We start from the raw sequence: 16,502 nt of genomic DNA, 5'->3' as shown, positions 1-16,502 counted from the left end.
GGGAGATTCGTAACGTCACTGGGGTCTCAGCAGAAAGGGAAAGTGGTCTTAATATCGGGGTGCTTTAGAAGCGGGGTGGGGCGTGAGGTCGAAAAGGGTCACATCAGGGGTGTTTGATGAAAGCGGTGGGGAGTCTTACTTGCAGGAAGGCTTCATAATGGCCTTAACAGCAGGGTGTCTCATCAGAAGTGGGTCTTGACTTCAGGGGTGTCTCAGCAGCAAGGGGAGGGATGACCTAAACAGTGTGGGTATCTCGGGAGCGGGTGACGAGGGTAATCAACATCAGAGGTATCTCATCAGAGAGGGGTCTTAACATGTAGGCGAAGGGTATTGGCTGAAGGGGAGTGGATAGCTTAACAGCAGGGGTGCCTCGAAGGAAAAGCATAGCGTAACATCAAGGGTTTCTCAACGGTGGAGGGGGGCTTAACGTCAGTGCAATCTCAGCAGCAGAGCAGGGCGTTTTATCATCATGGGTGGTTTTTTTATGTGTGACGGTAAATTCAGGGGTGTCTCAGAAGTGGAGGAGGGGGATCTAACATCAGGTGTTAAAATCGAGGTCTTTCAGGAGCGGAGGGAGGAGGGTGTAAGAGAGGCTTAGCATTATGCGTGCCTCCGTAGACAGGGAGTCCTTGAAGGAGGGGGGGGGGGGCGTATCTTTTAATCGGCATAGCAAAAGTGGGGGTCGTGGTCCTTTGATGGTGGTATCGGGGCAAATAGGTGCAGGCTCTTTCATATCCACTGTAAACCTCCGTGTTTTGTTTTTTCATTTGGTGGTGTGGGGGGAGGAGGGAGCGGGGGGTCATTCTGTAGACACAGGGTGGTGTACAGATGTGATCGGAAAGGTCAAATTGCGAACACGCAGCATGATACTGGTATAGCGGGGCCTTGACAGTATAGCGCTCGGGTAAGGGTAATGCTGCTGTTTGAATTGAGGGCTCTGTATCCCCAGGGATGCCACCATTGTGTTCTTTCGTCTGCACGTACAGTATGCGGAGGGGGTGGGGGTCCGTGTTTCATCGAACTGATCACATCTCTGGAACGTGGACGGGGGTGCCCTTCCTTTCCCAATATAAATCCTCTGTCCATTTTCATCATTCCCAAGAGCCCTCGAGCCATCCGCCCTCCCCTCTTTAATTGCTGTGTATTTGACAGACTGTCGCAGCATATTCCTTTGTCACTCCAGAGCCCACTCTCTCATTCACGTCATCACCCCCCCCCTCTCCGTACAGATGTTATTGATCCCCCGGTCGCGGGGAGTGGGGAGGGGGTGGTGTTGGGAAGAAATTACCGTTTTGTATATATTTGTTTGTTTGTTCGGAGATGTACTCCACATCGATGCCAATCCAAATAACGATACACCATGATGCTAGAATTCGGGTGCGTTGTGCGCATGAAATATGGCATACATGTGCCCACCCGGGAGTCCAAGATATAAGCAATGTCCATGCGCTTTGGGGGCAAGCCGCTTTTGTGGGCAATTGATGTGTATCGCTGCCCTGCCACCCAATTAAGTGGCTTACGCTCTTTCTGCTTCATGCCTACCAATACGCGCCCCAGCAGTGTCCAGATTTTGGGGGATGGAGAGGGTTCGACTCCCTTCCCGTAGGATAATCTACGCAAGCAGAAGAGAAGGGCTGCTGGGGGTGCGTTGTTGACAACTCGTGTAATACATCAGTTCCTAGAGGTGGTAAGGGGTGAGACTGACAGCAGTTCTGAAAAGGTTGCAAGCGGAATAAGGGACCTCAACCGAGCTTTCCCCAGAGGAGAGTTTTCGCATTTAATTTATGTTGTCTACAGATGTACAGAAGTAATGAGAGGGGTAGTTAGAGGAAGTAGAAAGGGAGGGGAATGAGAGCAAAAGTTTGACACAGGTCAGAGGAAAAAAAAACAAGTATTGTCAAAGCCAATAAGTCTTGTTTTTGTGGTTTAATTTCCGTGCTTTAAATGGATAGGGGCTGTCCAGCACTGAGCACCTACACTTCATTAATTTGAAAGATAAAGTACCTGCAGACATGCTGAGATTGGCGGACAGGTTACTCCGTTCGCCGTACTAGATATAATGGAATAGTAATACGGCAGAAAGGATATCTGCCACGTTTGTGACGGTATAACCCCATAAACCAAACTCTAAATCAGGCCCTTAATGTTAGAATACCTGAACTTCTCAGGGGCAAACAGGTACTCTAAATAGTGAGTACCTGCATGTTAATATTGCCATTTAAATCACTGGTTAATTCACACTACAGGCATGTACAAATGCATTCAAACTGCTGTGTCACACAGTTTCATAGCACTGAAACCTTCAAAAATGAAAAACAAAAAGGGGGCGCTGAAAGAGGCATGTTTCACAGAGATGAGGCTCAGATGGTATCTGCACATTTGTGTATGTCAGTGATAGAAATGGGGTCTCTAGTTGGCAGTCGGTTTGCTCCCTGGCCAAGTAGGGACCCTCACTCTAGTCAGGATATAGGAGGTCAGAGCCCACTCCCCCACTCACGTCATCACCCCCCCTTATATCTCCTATATCCGCTCAGATAACCCCTGCTCACCCCCTTGTTTAGCTTGGCACAAACAGTCAGGCTTATGTGCAAAGCGTTTGCACATAACACACAGTAACACAGTGAAAAACGCTACAAAAGGACACTACACCAGTTTTAGAAAAATAGCCAATCTTTATCTATATAAAACAAGACCAAAACGAGAAAAATCCAACAGACAATAATAAAGATATGAATTTTGCAAGAATTAACTTAAAAATACAGTTCCTTGAAGTTGAGAAGCTCTGTCTGGGGCTATCATGGTATCGTGAACAACAAATCCAACAGTTAAGGCCTGCAGCAGCGTTGCGGACCAGCTACGGTGTCGGTAACACCCGCAAACGGTACCTCGAAAAGGCAGGGCATCGTAATCCTCACGATGAGATCTGGAGAGCGGCGTCACTGGCGTCAGTTCCGGAGGTCGATGCGGGGGTCATCGGGCCCTTGCCACGCGTTGCAGATCGAACTCCGGGCTGATGAAGTCAGGGGCGCTGGCATGGTTGGCATCGGGGCTGCGGTGCGAAGAGGGACGATGAGATGTGTGGTGCCCAAAGGTCACGGTGCAGGCAGCGGCTCAGTGATGGCATCCAGTGGCATCAGTGAGACCAGGGCTGCGATGTGAAGTGGGGTGGAGCGACATGCGGTGTCACCGGGTCACCGTGCAGGCAGCAGTGTCGTCGTTCCTGAAGAGCAGTTGTCAGTAGGCCCAAGTCGGCAGTGCGGTGCGAGCTCTGTGCAGCATTGATGGGTCGCGGTGCAGGCAGGGACTCCTGGTGACGACACTGGAGTCGATGGTGCTGGCGTCGGTGGACCAGGGCTGCGGTGCGGGATGAGATGGTGCTTCGTGCACCTCATGAGCGTTGTCCACATGCCACGGTGCAGGCAGCGGCGCCAATGTCAGCAGGAGCGGTGTCATCGGGGATGCCCAGACTGCAGTGTGAGCAAGGCGATGCCAGAGTGCGGGGCCCACATGTCACGGTGCAAGCAGCTGCTCAGTGGTGGCGTCAGATGGCGGCGGCGGTGAGACCAGGGTTGCGGTGTGAAGCGGAGTAGTGCAGCTCTGTCTGGCGTCGGCAGGTCACGGTGCAGGCCAGCGGTGTCGTAGGCTGCATTGCAATGGTTTTCCTTCCCGAACAGCACAAAACACACAGTTCCGAGTGCTGTAGGCAGATGAAACTGAAGTCTTTGGTGTGCCTGAGACTTCCAACAGGAGGCAAGTTCTATTCCAACCCCTTGGAGAGCTCTTCCAGGCAGGATACAAAGCAAAGTTCACCCTTTGCCCTCTTTTAAGGCAGAAGGAGCAACTGCAGGCCAACCCGGAAAAGCACACACAGCAAAAGGACAGTACTCCTCCTTCAGCTCTTCTCCTTGGCAGAGGTTCCTCTTGACCTAGAAAGATTCTAAATGTCCCACTACTTATACCTCTTTCTGCCTTTGAATTAGGCAAATTTCAAAAGAAAGTCTCTGTATCCTGCCTTGCCCAGGCCTGGCCCCAGACACTCACCAGGGGATCGGAGACTGCATTGTGTGAGGGCAGGCACAGCCCTTTAAGGTGTAAGTGACCACTCCTCCCTCCATTCTAGCCCAAATGGCCATCAGGATATGCAGGCTACACCCAGCTCCCTTTGTATCACTGTCTAGAAGGAATTCACAACAGCCCAACTGTCATTCTGACCCAGACGTGGAATACACAAGCAGGCAGAGCCACAGAAAGGTTTAAGCAAGAAAATGCCCACTTTCTAAAAGTGGCATTTTCAAATAAACAATTTAAAAACCAACTTTACCAAAAGATGTATTTTTAAATTGTGATTTCAGAGACCCCAAACTCCAAATCTCTATCTGCTCTCAAAGGGAATCTCCACTTTGAGAATATTTAAAGGCAGCCCCCATGTTAACCAATTAGAGATAGGCCTTGCACAGTGAAAACCGAAATTGGCAGTATTTCACTGTTAGGACATGTAAAACACATCAGTACGTGTCTGACCTTCTAAATACACTGCACCCTGCCCATGGGGCTACCTAGAGCCTACCCCAGGGGTGTCTTACGTGTAGTAAAAGGGAAGGTTTGGGCCTGGCAAATGGGTACACTTGCCAGGTCAAACTGGCCATTTATAACTGCACACACAGACACTGCAGTGGCAGGTTTGCGGCATGTTCACAGGGCTACTCATGTGTGTGGCACAATCAGTGCTGCAGACCCACTAGTAGCATGTGATGTACAGGCCCTGGCACCCATGGTACACTTTACTAGGGACTTACTAGTAAATAAAATATGCCAATAATGGAAAACCAATCACCAATACAATTTACACAGGGAGCACTTGCACTTTAGCACTGATCAGTAGTGGTAAAGTGTGCAGAGACAATAAAGCAGCAAAAACAAATTAGAAAAAATGGGAGGGAGAAGGCGAAAGTTTTGGGGATAACCATTCAAAAAGGGCAATTTCCAACAGTCTGTGTTCGTATATGTTAGCTCAATACATTCAGACATATCATCTTTGGAAATGGCTGCATGTTTTCCTCAGAGACACGTACATTTCAAGCTGACTTTGCTGTAGGACTTGAGCATTTCGTGATCAATGATGCGGAACAGGCCAAAACTGGTTTGGGTTTAGTTGTGGTCACCTTCAGAGAAACACAATACAAAATGTATAACTGCTAAAATAAACAACAAAACCTCCCCTCTTATGTCATGACATAATTCAATTAATAACTGGTATTTGCATTACCCAGAGTACGTTTTCACCATGATTAATCACATATTGAGGCCTCCGCGCCTCACAGACAGTAACTCTTGTAGAAGAACTGTACAAAAACCCCTTCAGTCTAACCACTTCATGTTTTTGTTGACTCAAGCCCCCAAATATACAGTTGGCCTGTTCTTAACAGGGTGGGAGGGAGTGATTAAATAAAGTGGTGAAAACATACTCTAAGTAAAGAAGTCACTGGTAAGTAATTTGAGCATTGATTCCTTATTACGTTTTCATTATGCTTAATTACATATTGAGATGTAAAAAGTAATGACATAGACCAGGACAACTGGATTTTTATTTGGAATCAGATCATCCTCTATTGCTTCATAGAAGACAATACCTTTGAGCTAAAAATCTCTTCCAGACCAGTTTCATGCATTACCCTCTATTGTCTGATGAAAGTACAGGCCGTAGCCCTGCAAATTTCCGTCAGTGACAATCCCTCCGATTAGGTATGTTGCTTCGAGGGAAGTAGGCACAGCTCAAGTGGACTACGTTTTACCAAAGCTAGACAAAGCATCTCTGCCTCCTTATAAGCTAAAGTTATCAAGGAACAGACACACTGCAGAAGTGAGATTCTCACCCTCACGTACCTGACCTTCAGCAGCGAAATCAAGTCCTTTGAGGAGCTGCAGGACAAATTTGGCCTGCCTATACCCAACTGCGTCACTGTCTGCTGAGAAAACTGAGTCCCCCTGGTCCATTACCCGCTCTCCGGAGCTCTCATACCTTAACACCGGGGATCAGTTTATAGGCATGATGTCAGGATTTTACAATCCTCTGATCCCCCACCTCTACTCCAAGCCTCAACTTGCTAACCTCGGTGCGACTTGACATGCTCTCTTACAGGTGGCGCATGATGTTGAGGAGGACTGGGCTGAACTGCTGAAGGGCCTGGACCGGGGAGCCTGGGTGGCCCAGATGAAGCTCAGTCTTTTTAAGATCCTTCAGGGCTGGCTTTGGACCCAGGCACAGCTTTAAACTGTGGGGTCGCTGTTGGCAGTGCCATCATGCGGCCTATGATATTGTTCATATCCTACTGGGCTGTCCCGCCATCCACCCTTTATGGACGGCAGTAGGGTCTACTCTTTGAGAAACTATGGATGTGCCCTCGCCCCTCCCGAACCTCCTAATTCTCTTCCATCACCTGGCGGACCTCCCCCAGCTGTCCTGTCATACCAGCCACGTACTCATAATTGCCATCTCCGATGCCAAGATCTGTATTTTTGGCGTTCCCCACAACTGGAGACGCACAAGAAATGGCTCATGGTGATGTACAAGATCTTGTCCTATGAAAAGTTCATTTACAATCTGATGGACAAAGCAGAGCTCTTTCTTCTCACATAGTCCCCCTTTCTACAGGACAAACCCCTCCCGCCCCCACATATCACCCTGACTCTGGATTCCTCCTCACCAACACCCACAAGCCTATTGTGTCCATTTCCCTCCCCCTGGCTTTACTGAGTCTAAAGGAGCTGGAACTCAGGGCCAGGCAGGCAGATTCCAGCAGTGATGGTGGCAACATACGTACAGTACATGATGGAGACAAGAAGGTTCATATACCCAAGGACTCGGTGCCCAGTTATGTGGTAGGAGATGACATTGATAAGTAGTTTTCTGCTTATGAAGTTGCACTGAGGGTACATGGGGTTCCTGAAGAGCACTGGGGGAGGGGGTGGGGGGCTGTAGAAACACATCCCAACACTTGGGGGGACACACACTTCTAACTCTAGATGTTGGGGATCAAAGCAAGTACAAGCCCATGAAAGCTATTTTGACTGCCAAATTTGGACTGACCCCTGAGAAGTATCGCCAAAGAATCAGGGATAGTAATAAGCTCCCCAACCAATCCTGGGTAGATTTAATTGATTACTCCAATAAGGCACTGAGTGACTGGGTACGGGCAGCAAAGTCAGTGATTATGTTGTGTTGTACAATTTAATCCTGAGAGAGCACATGCTTAGTATTTGTTTTACAGAGTTGCGCAAGCACCTAGTTGACAGTATGCTGACTTATCCCATGAAGCTTGCTGAGGAGGCGGACTTCTGGGCAAGCACCAGAGTGTCTAAAAAGCTCACAGAGGTGACCAGGGTTCCCAACAGAAGAAAGAGGGAGAAAAAAACTTAAAAATAAGGAGTTCTCTAAAGGCCCCCAAAATAATTCCCAAGGGAGTAGTGGTGACCAGTCCCAGTCTGATCCTAAGAAGAAAGGGTTCTTTGATTACAAGACAAGGAGGTTTGTAGCGTAATGTGAGGAGTGCTCCAAGTATGGTCATTCTAAGGGTGACCCCAAATGTCTCAAGAGGGCACCCCCCCACTGGTAGGCAGACACCTGAGTTGCCTAGTGTAGTGCTCGGGTGGCGATAGTCCCAGATAGTTTTGGGTAGCAGACAGAGGTAACCCTAGCGTCCCTGGGGGATGCAGATATAGTGCCAAAAGCCCACATGCCTGCCAATAATTCCAAGTATAGGCAATGGGTCACCATTAATGGGTAACGGGAGGAGACTCTGTGTGATACAGGAGCCAGCATGACAACTGTCAAGTGTCAGCAGAACAGTTCTTACTGAACACATTCCACCAAGTCATGGTCAACATCAATCGTGAGAGCCATCTACCTGTGGCTCTGGTTCTCTTTGAGTGGGGAGTGGTCTTTGGTACTCTGAAAGTAACTGTGAGCCCTGCCATGCCTGTAGATTGTCTGTTAGGCAATGACCTGGAGCCCAGTACCAAGAAGGAGGTAGAGCTCAGGTCTCACTTGGAGATAATGGGATTGCCTGAGCGGGTCTGTATGACCATACGGTCCATGGCTGTCTGAGACAGGAGTGAAGGGCATTTGGAGCTTGGAACAATGGCCCAGACAGCTGCCAAAGAGAAGGGCAGGGGTGCGGGAAACCGGTCCCTGAAGTTCCCACAGGGGTGGTTGTCGGGGTCCCTGAAGAGGAGGCCCCTGAGGCAACCAGGTAGAACACTGACGCCCTAGGTGACCTACCTGAGCTTGCTAACTGGCAAGCTGAGGGTGGGCCCACCAGGGAGGATTTCTACAAAATACAGAAAGTGTCCCACTCTTGAGGCCTCAGCCCATGCAGCAGGTGAATCCTCTGGAGATCACCTAATCTACTGGGAGAATGATCTCCTGTATAGTGAGCCCAAGGCTCTGGGTACTGGGGCAGCACGTGTTCTGGTGGTCCCCCAGAGCTATCAGGCCTTCCTACTGGGTCGGGCACTGGGCATACCCCTAACAGGAGATTTAGGGCAAGACAAGACTTTTGCCAGGTTTGCAACCCACTTCTATTGGCCCTGAATGAAGAGAGCCTCAGATACGCTCTACAGGTCCTGTCCCGCCTGCCAGGGCAGTGGGAAGTCAGGGAAAAAGCTGAAAGCTCCCCTGGTCCCACTCCCTGTCGTTGGCACACCCTTTGAAAGGGTGGGCATCGACATCATTACTCCATTGGACCCCAAGAGAGCCATAGGCAACAGGTTCATCATGGTCTTGGTGGACCATGCCACACACTACCCAGAGGCAATCCCTCTGAGGACGGTGACTGCACCTGTGGTGACCATAACTTTGATGGGGATCTTTACCCATGTGGGGTCCCCAAAGAGATAGTGTCTGACAGGGGCACTAACTTAATGTTTGCATGCATGAAGTCCATGTGGTATGCATGTTGTGTAACTTATAATTTCACCCTTCCACACTCAATCCAGTTGTCTAGTTGAAAGGTTCAACAAGACCTTGAAGGGCATGCTAGCTGGCCTACCTAAGGCCATGAGGGGTAAGTGGGACGTCCTCTTGCCATGCCTTCTCTTCGCCTACAGGTAGGTGCCACAGAAAGGAGTAGGATTCAATCCCTTTAAACTCCTCTTTGGGTCCCCTGTTAGGGGACACCTAAGCATTGTCAAGGAGAGGTGGGAGAAAGCTCCTAGGAAACCCCCACAGGATATGGCCAGCTACATGTTGGCCCCCCAGAACCAGATGCACTGTTTCTGGAAAAAGGCCAAGAGCAACCTCAAGGCCAGTCAAGAGGTAATGAAAGCAGAAACCTGGCAACAAATTATGGGTCATGGAGCCAGTAGAGCCCAGAGCTCTCCAGGACCACTGGACTGGCCCATACGAGATCAAGGAGCATAAGGGGGAGACCAATTACTTAGTGGACCTCTAGGCCCCTAGGAACCACCTAAGGGTGTTCCATATCAACAGACTAAAGCCTCACTTTGAGTTGTCCGAAGTAAGCATGTTCCTTGTGACAGAGGAGGGTGTGGAAGAGGAGAGCAAGCCTCCCCCTGACCTCCTCTCTGTACAGGAACACAATAGGTCAGTGGAGGGTGCCAACCTCTCTGCCACTCTGTCCCCAGAAAAGCAAGGGGAGTGTTACCAGTTACTGGGACAGTTTGCATCACTGTTCTTCCTTACCCCTGGACTCACACATCTGTGTGTCCATGATATTGACACAGGAGACAGTCCCCCTGTAAAAAAACAAAATTTACAGGTTGTCAGATCGGGTGAGACCCAGCATCCAGGAGGAGGTCTCCAAGATGTTAGCTTTAAGGGTGATTGAGTATTTTAACAGTCCCTAGTCCAGCCCTGTGGTGTTGGTACCAAAGGCTGCCCCCGCGGGCACCAAACCAGTATTTTGGTTCTGTGGGGACTACAGAGGACTCAGTTCTGTCACTAAGACTGATGCACACCCCGTTCCCAGAGCTGATGAGCTTATTGACAGGCTAGTCGCTGCCACATTCCTCAGTACTTTTGATTTAACATCAGGGTACTGGCAGATTGCCTTGACTGAGGGAGCCAAAGAGTGGTTAGCATTCCCATCCCCTGAGAGCCATTAACAATTCCAGGTAATGCCCTTTAGCTTGAAAAATGCCCCTGCTACCTTCCAATCGTTGCCTAACAGGGTTCTTGTTGGCAAAGAGGCTTTCTGTGTCACCTACTTAGACATTGCCATCTACAGTGCCAGCTAGGAGAAGCACTGGCATCACCTCCAAGAGGTGCTTCAGGCCCTGCAACAGGCAGGCTTGACAATCAAGGCCAGCAAGTACCAGATTGGGCTGTTCCGTGGAGTATTTGGGAAACCTGGTAGGTAGTGGCAAGGTGCTGCTCCTCCAGCCCAAGACTGAAACCATCATGGCCTGGCAACCACCTAAAACCCAAACGGAGGTGAGAGCATTCCTAGGCTTCACTGGCTATTACAGAAGATTAATTAAGGAATATGGCACCATTGTTGCCCCCTTAACTGAGCTGACTTCTAAAAAGCAGCCCAGGTTGGTGATGTGGACAGAGGCTTGTCAGAAAGCTTTTGATTCTCTCAAGGAAGCCATGTACACAGCACCTGTGCTCAGGGCCCCTGATTTCTCCAAGCAGTTCATTGTGTAGACGGACACATGGCATAGAGGCAGCCTTACCATAGTTAAATGAGGAGTGCCTAGACTGACCATTAGCCTTCATTAGTAGGAGGTTACTTCCACAGAAACTGAGGTAGAGTGCCATTAAAAGAGACACATTTGCTGTGGTCTGGGCACTGAACAAGCTGAGACCATACCTGTTTGGGTCTCACTTCTGGGTTCAGACAGACCACAGACCCCCTCAGATGACTCATGCAGATGAGGGATGAAAATCGTAAAATCTTGAGGTGGTCCACCTTCCTACAGGGAATGGACTTTATGGTGGAGCATTGGCCAAGATCTTACTACGGCAATGCTGATGGTCTCTCCAGATTCTTCCTCCTTATTGAAGAGAGATCCCAAGGGGTCTGGTAGCTCTCCCCACTTACAGCTGGGGGGGTGGGGAACACATGTTAGACTTGGCAGCTTTAGGGTGGTCTTCCCCCCAACCTTTTGCCTGACTCCCTCCATTTTTCTGATCTCATTTTTCCTGGTTTTAGGACTCTGCACACTTTACCACTGTTGACCAGTGCTAAAGTGCTAAAGTGCTTGTGCTTTCTCTCTTAAACATGGTAACATTGACTCATAACCAGTAGGCATAATATTTTTACCCAGAAATCCCTAGTAAGGTGCACTAGATGTGCCCACGGCATGTAAATTAAATGCTACTAGTGGGCCTGCAGCACTGATTGTGTCACCCACCTAAAAAGCCTCCTAACCATGTCTCAGGTCTGCCATTGCCAGGCCTGTGTGTGCAGTTTCGCTCCCACTTTGACTTGGCATTTAAAACTACTTACCAAGCTTTAAATTCCCCTTTTCTTACACATAAGTCACCACTAAGGTAGGCCCTAAGTAACCCATAGGGTACAGTGCTATGTAAATAAAAGGCAGGACATGTATTTAGAAGTTTTAAATGTCCTGGTAGTGAAACCCCCTCTAAGTCATTTTTCACTACTGTGAAGCCTGCTCCTCTCATAGGCCAACTAGAAATTCCATTATATGCTTTTAAGTGGTAATTTCTGATCTAAGAGGAATACACTTGTAATGTTTGGTATGGTTGGAATGGTAGTGAGAAATCTTACTTACTGATGATGTAGTGAATCCTAGTTTGTTTTAATGGGATAACAGGAGTTAGCTTAGCCTCTGGCTTGCAGACTCGTGCCCCGTCACCTAGTGACTTTTAACCTACTTCGCTTGCTCTGTCTTAGCCCATTTAATTATTTAATTCATCTAGGATGGCTGCCTTGTTTATAGTTAAGCCACTTGTTATGCTTTGCATTATCAGTGCCACTGCGCTAAGGCGTCAAGATCAAGCGACAAAGACAAACAAACAGTAAGTGTTTACACTTAGGGATTTTCCCTATCTATACTTTCGAGGGATTTGTTTATAATAATTGCCATCCCAAGCATGTCTGTTATCTATTGTTTGGGAACACACCTACATCAGGGGTCCTGGTAGATCTGTATAAATACATCACACTTTAGACAGATAATCAGAAGGATTCCGACCAGAGGGCATCGCCACCATCGCTGATACCGATGCTGCACGTCGTCTTGACGCTGACCCAGTCTTCGTGTCCCTGCGGAGTCTGAGATAGAGACCTCATTCCAAGGTAACGAGGGTTGGGGGCTCCTCTCGTGGACATGGCATTGGCAGATTAGGTTTTAGCAAACCCAGCTCTCCTTTAGGTAGGAGGTTAGGCCTCTCACATTAGGGTATTAGGGCATATCACATCTCATATGTCTTTTACATGCATTGCAAGATGGTGGGGGTCTTTGTAATAATGACTCTCGTCTTCACAATCTTGTTTCTTGCATTATTCATTATCCTAATCATTGCAGCCCATGCAACATATCGCAAACTGCAGTTGTGTTAAATAAAAACTATTGAAACTTAACTGCATCTTTGTCATTAACTGTGTTTGTATGAGACATGATATATCTGTGAGAAAGGGGTAATCTCTGTTTAACCACGACACTCCCTGAGATGTCTTATTCTCGAGTCCATGCGTAAAGGCTGCCACAAATCACCTTTTACTATAGTGTTTCTGGTGAGGTGCTGCTAGTGAGCCAGTAAGGTTGGGACAACAGTTGCGACTTGTAGGATAGGCATAGTCACCTACAAGCAAAAGTACTGTCATCCTTTAACCAGCAGTCTTGCCTACAGCAAGAGTACAAACTAGGACAGTGAAGTTGGATTCTACATTACTATTTCGGAAATGCCAATTTTAGAAAGTAAGCATTTCTCTGCGTTTACAGCCATCTGTATCGTACAGCCTGTCTTCAATCCACAATTGATATGTGCTGGTTGATGGCTCCCCTTGTGCGTTCCACCCTGACAGCCATAAACACAGGACACTCAGCTGCATCTGCATTCCTCTGCATACAGATGAGATTCCCTGGGCAGGAAGGGTGGAGGGGGGCTCTCTTTGACACTTCAAAGGCCAGTGGCCTGCCCTTACGCAAAGCCCACAGGGCTCCTGGCAGTTAGGGCTGGGTTGAAAGGGAAACTAGTGCACTTCAAAAGCACTCTTTTAAGTTCTTCTACTTCAACTGCACTTTTGGGTTTATATATTGGGTCTATGACCCCACTTATTCAGACACTTCTAGACCTACAACTGGACTCTGTCAGAGAGACTGCCTGGCTGCCAAAGGACTTATCTTGACTGCTTTGCTGGAGGGCTGCTGGCCTGCTTGTTGTCCTGCTGACCCCTGAATCTGCTGGAAGGACTCTGCCTTCCTCCACAAGTTCTCTTCAGGGGCTTGGATTGAGCTTGCCTCCTGTTCTGAGGTCTCAGGGCTATCAAAGACTTCACCAAAGAGAAGAAAAACCAGCGATAGGGAAAATTGATGCAACGGCTGCAAAATTTGAGGCAACACTTGCCGGATTGACGCAGCGCCTGTTCTGCAGCTGAAAAATCACTGCATCGCCTGTCGGATCGATGCAGCACCTGTTCCCTCTGCTCAACAAGTTCTAAGTTTTCCACACATCATCCCTGGGTGTCAAAATATCACTGCCTTGCAGTGAGGAATCAAGGATGCACTCCTGGATACCGACGCATCACCTTGCAGCGTGGAAAGAAACACATCACCTATGCCGCGCCGGAAAAATGTATACATCGCTTTACTTTTCAATGCATTTACTCCTTTTCATCATTATTTTGGGTGCATTCCAGGTACTGTGTGTTAAATAGATACTGCAACTGATTCTTAAGCATTGAGACTCGTCAAAACATTTAAAAAGTGATATCTTGACTTGTGCATATTGAATTTTTGTTGTTTTGGGCTTAGTTTATTCAGATACATATTGTCTATTTTACTTAACTGGTGTGGAGTACTTTTTGTGGTGTTTTCACTGTGTTACTGTATGAGTTGTTGCACAAATACTTCACATGTTAGCTTCTAAGTTAAGCCTGCCTGCTCTGTGCCAAGCTAGCGGAGGGTGAGCACAGGATAATATAGGTTGTTTTGTGACATACCCTGACTACATTTGTGATCCTTACTTGAACAAGGGGCATACCTCTACCAACTACAGACCCAATTTCTAACAAATGCTAGAGGCGACTGGACTACAGAAAGGAAAAACCCTCCACGAACGTCATTGTCATTATTATATGATACCAAGCAGAGCAAGGCCATGCTGGTGTTATCTGGATCACTATAGACCTCTTCCGCCTCAACCTGATCAGAAATTTGCAAAGTAGAGGGAATGGCGAGAAGGCATGGAGTACTCTATTTGGCCAGGGGCACGTAAAGCCATTACCAAAGATTCGTCCTCCCTCACCCTTGAACAGAATAGAGGAAGCAGGTTATTCTGGGCTGATGTAAACATATCTGCCACTGTAAGAACCCACCTCTGTCAGGTCCTGGCAAATGCCTGCTTGCTCAGACAGAATTCTTGTGAAGAAGGAACCTCTCTGCCCTAATATTCAATTTCCACTGAATGTAAATAGCCTTCATATCTAAGATCTTGTCCTGAGCCCACAAGAAGATATCACCAGATATCCTCAATAGTGCAGGAGACCTTGCTTGCTGAGATAGGACTTGGCCGTGTTGCTGTCCATTCGAATTAGAACATTTTTGTCCACCAAAACATGAGCAACTCCATAAGTGCCATATATATTGCCTCATGTTCCCTCCATTTGGAAGATCCTAAGTGCTGGACATCGGATCACTGGCTCTAGACCTGCTGAGACTCAATTCATGCTCTTCATCCTGCTGCACTGGTACTGGTCTTCAGTATGAGCGGCAGCTGAGATGACAACTGAACTCCTCTCCGGATGTTTGATGACTTCATCGACCAAAAAAAAATCCTTTATTATGTCTGCTGTAATTGGAATCCTCCACGACAAACCCTGAGATGACTGGGGCCATAGAGCCACAATGTGCCTTACAACCTTCTTCTGGTGAAACCTGGCCTAAGGCGCGAGGAAGATGGTTGCTGCAAGGTTGCCTTACACCTGAAGCCTAGTTACTGCTGCTGAATTGTCTTGGCCCATGAATTCTGTCGTCGAATAATTGTGGACCTTAACAATTATTTTCTCTTGCAGAGAAATCTTGTGTCAAAAAAAAGTCTGGTCCTGAACTAGTGTTAAGTGAGACATCTTCAGGTTGTGCAGAAATCTGCAATGTTCTAGTTCTGCAGGCACTCTTGTGACCTGCGTCTTGGTCTCTAGCGATAACGAGATTACCACGCAGTCGTCTAGGTGTGGAAAATGGTAATGCCCTGCTGATGCAGCATGCTCGCCAGAGGTGCCAGGACTTTTGTAAACACCCCAGGTGCTGACTTTATGGCGAATGGGAGCACCCAAAACTGGAAACGTAAAGAACTGACTGCAAAGTGCATAAACTTTTGATGCCTATTGAGATCAGGGACATGGAGATTGGCATCTGCAGTGAAGCAGAAGTCGCTTTCTATCATCAAGGCAACAAAAGCATCTTGTACTGAATGATCTTCTCCCAGAGATTCACTCCCCTTAAGTTCACTACTGGCCTGAACTCTCCGTTGGTATTCTACAGTAGAAAAGAATAAAAGACTCCCTTTCCCCTTTCTGCAGGAATTGCCTTATTGGTCTTTTCTCCAAAAAGTCCTTAACACCGGAACACAATGTATTTTGTTTTACAGGATGTTTGTGAATAGACGTAGGGATTGCACCATGGTCTGGAGGCTTCTTGACTAATTCTATCACCTAGCCTCTCTTGACTACACTGAGTGCCCATTCGCCCCTGATGGATTGCCCCCAAACATCCAGCAGTCTAGTCAACTGGATCATCCCCAACCAGAAATGAAGACTAGTCATGAACGGTTCTTGTTGGATCCATCCTGCTTCCCTGAATCATCAGCTTTTGATATTTTTTTTGGGCTAAAATATCCTCCTCCTTGAAAAGTCTCCTATAGGAATCATTCTGCCAGGAATCGCTATAATTCCTGTTACAGGACTTACATGAGGACGACCCCTTGTAAGGAAGAATGTGCTTTTTATCTTTGAAAGACTTTGTGATGGTCATGTCCAGCTGGTTGCCAAGAAGTTTCTTCCCTTCGAACGGTAATTTAAGGAGAGATGCCTTCTCTGAATAATTTGTCTGCCAGTCGTGCATTGATACATTTCGTCGAGCCAGGATAGCAGTTCCAGAGGCCACTGCCAAAGACATTATGATGTCAGATGATATATATATATAAACACAAAACAGATTCGCCTTCTGCTCCATTTGCAGAAGCAGATCCGAACTATCCACGTTCTCCTGGATGTCTGAGGACAGAGACTCAATGTGCCTAAACAGCAAGTGCTCTGTGTGCAGCTTAAATTGCTGCCTTCAAGGAAACAGAA

General features: G+C 47.8%; 1 protein-coding gene across 2 annotated transcripts in view; it reads left to right on the top strand.

Annotated features, from left to right (window-relative positions):
- The window catches only part of PRRT1 (proline rich transmembrane protein 1), a 168,450-nt gene that overhangs the window by 1,136 nt on the left and 150,812 nt on the right, over window positions 1–16,502 (top strand). The window lies entirely within an intron of this gene.

The sequence above is a fragment of the Pleurodeles waltl genome, chromosome 6 (genome assembly GCF_031143425.1).
Source record: "Pleurodeles waltl isolate 20211129_DDA chromosome 6, aPleWal1.hap1.20221129, whole genome shotgun sequence".
Lineage (NCBI taxonomy): Eukaryota > Metazoa > Chordata > Amphibia > Caudata > Salamandridae > Pleurodeles > Pleurodeles waltl.
This window is presented reverse-complemented; position numbering and strand designations above follow the sequence as displayed.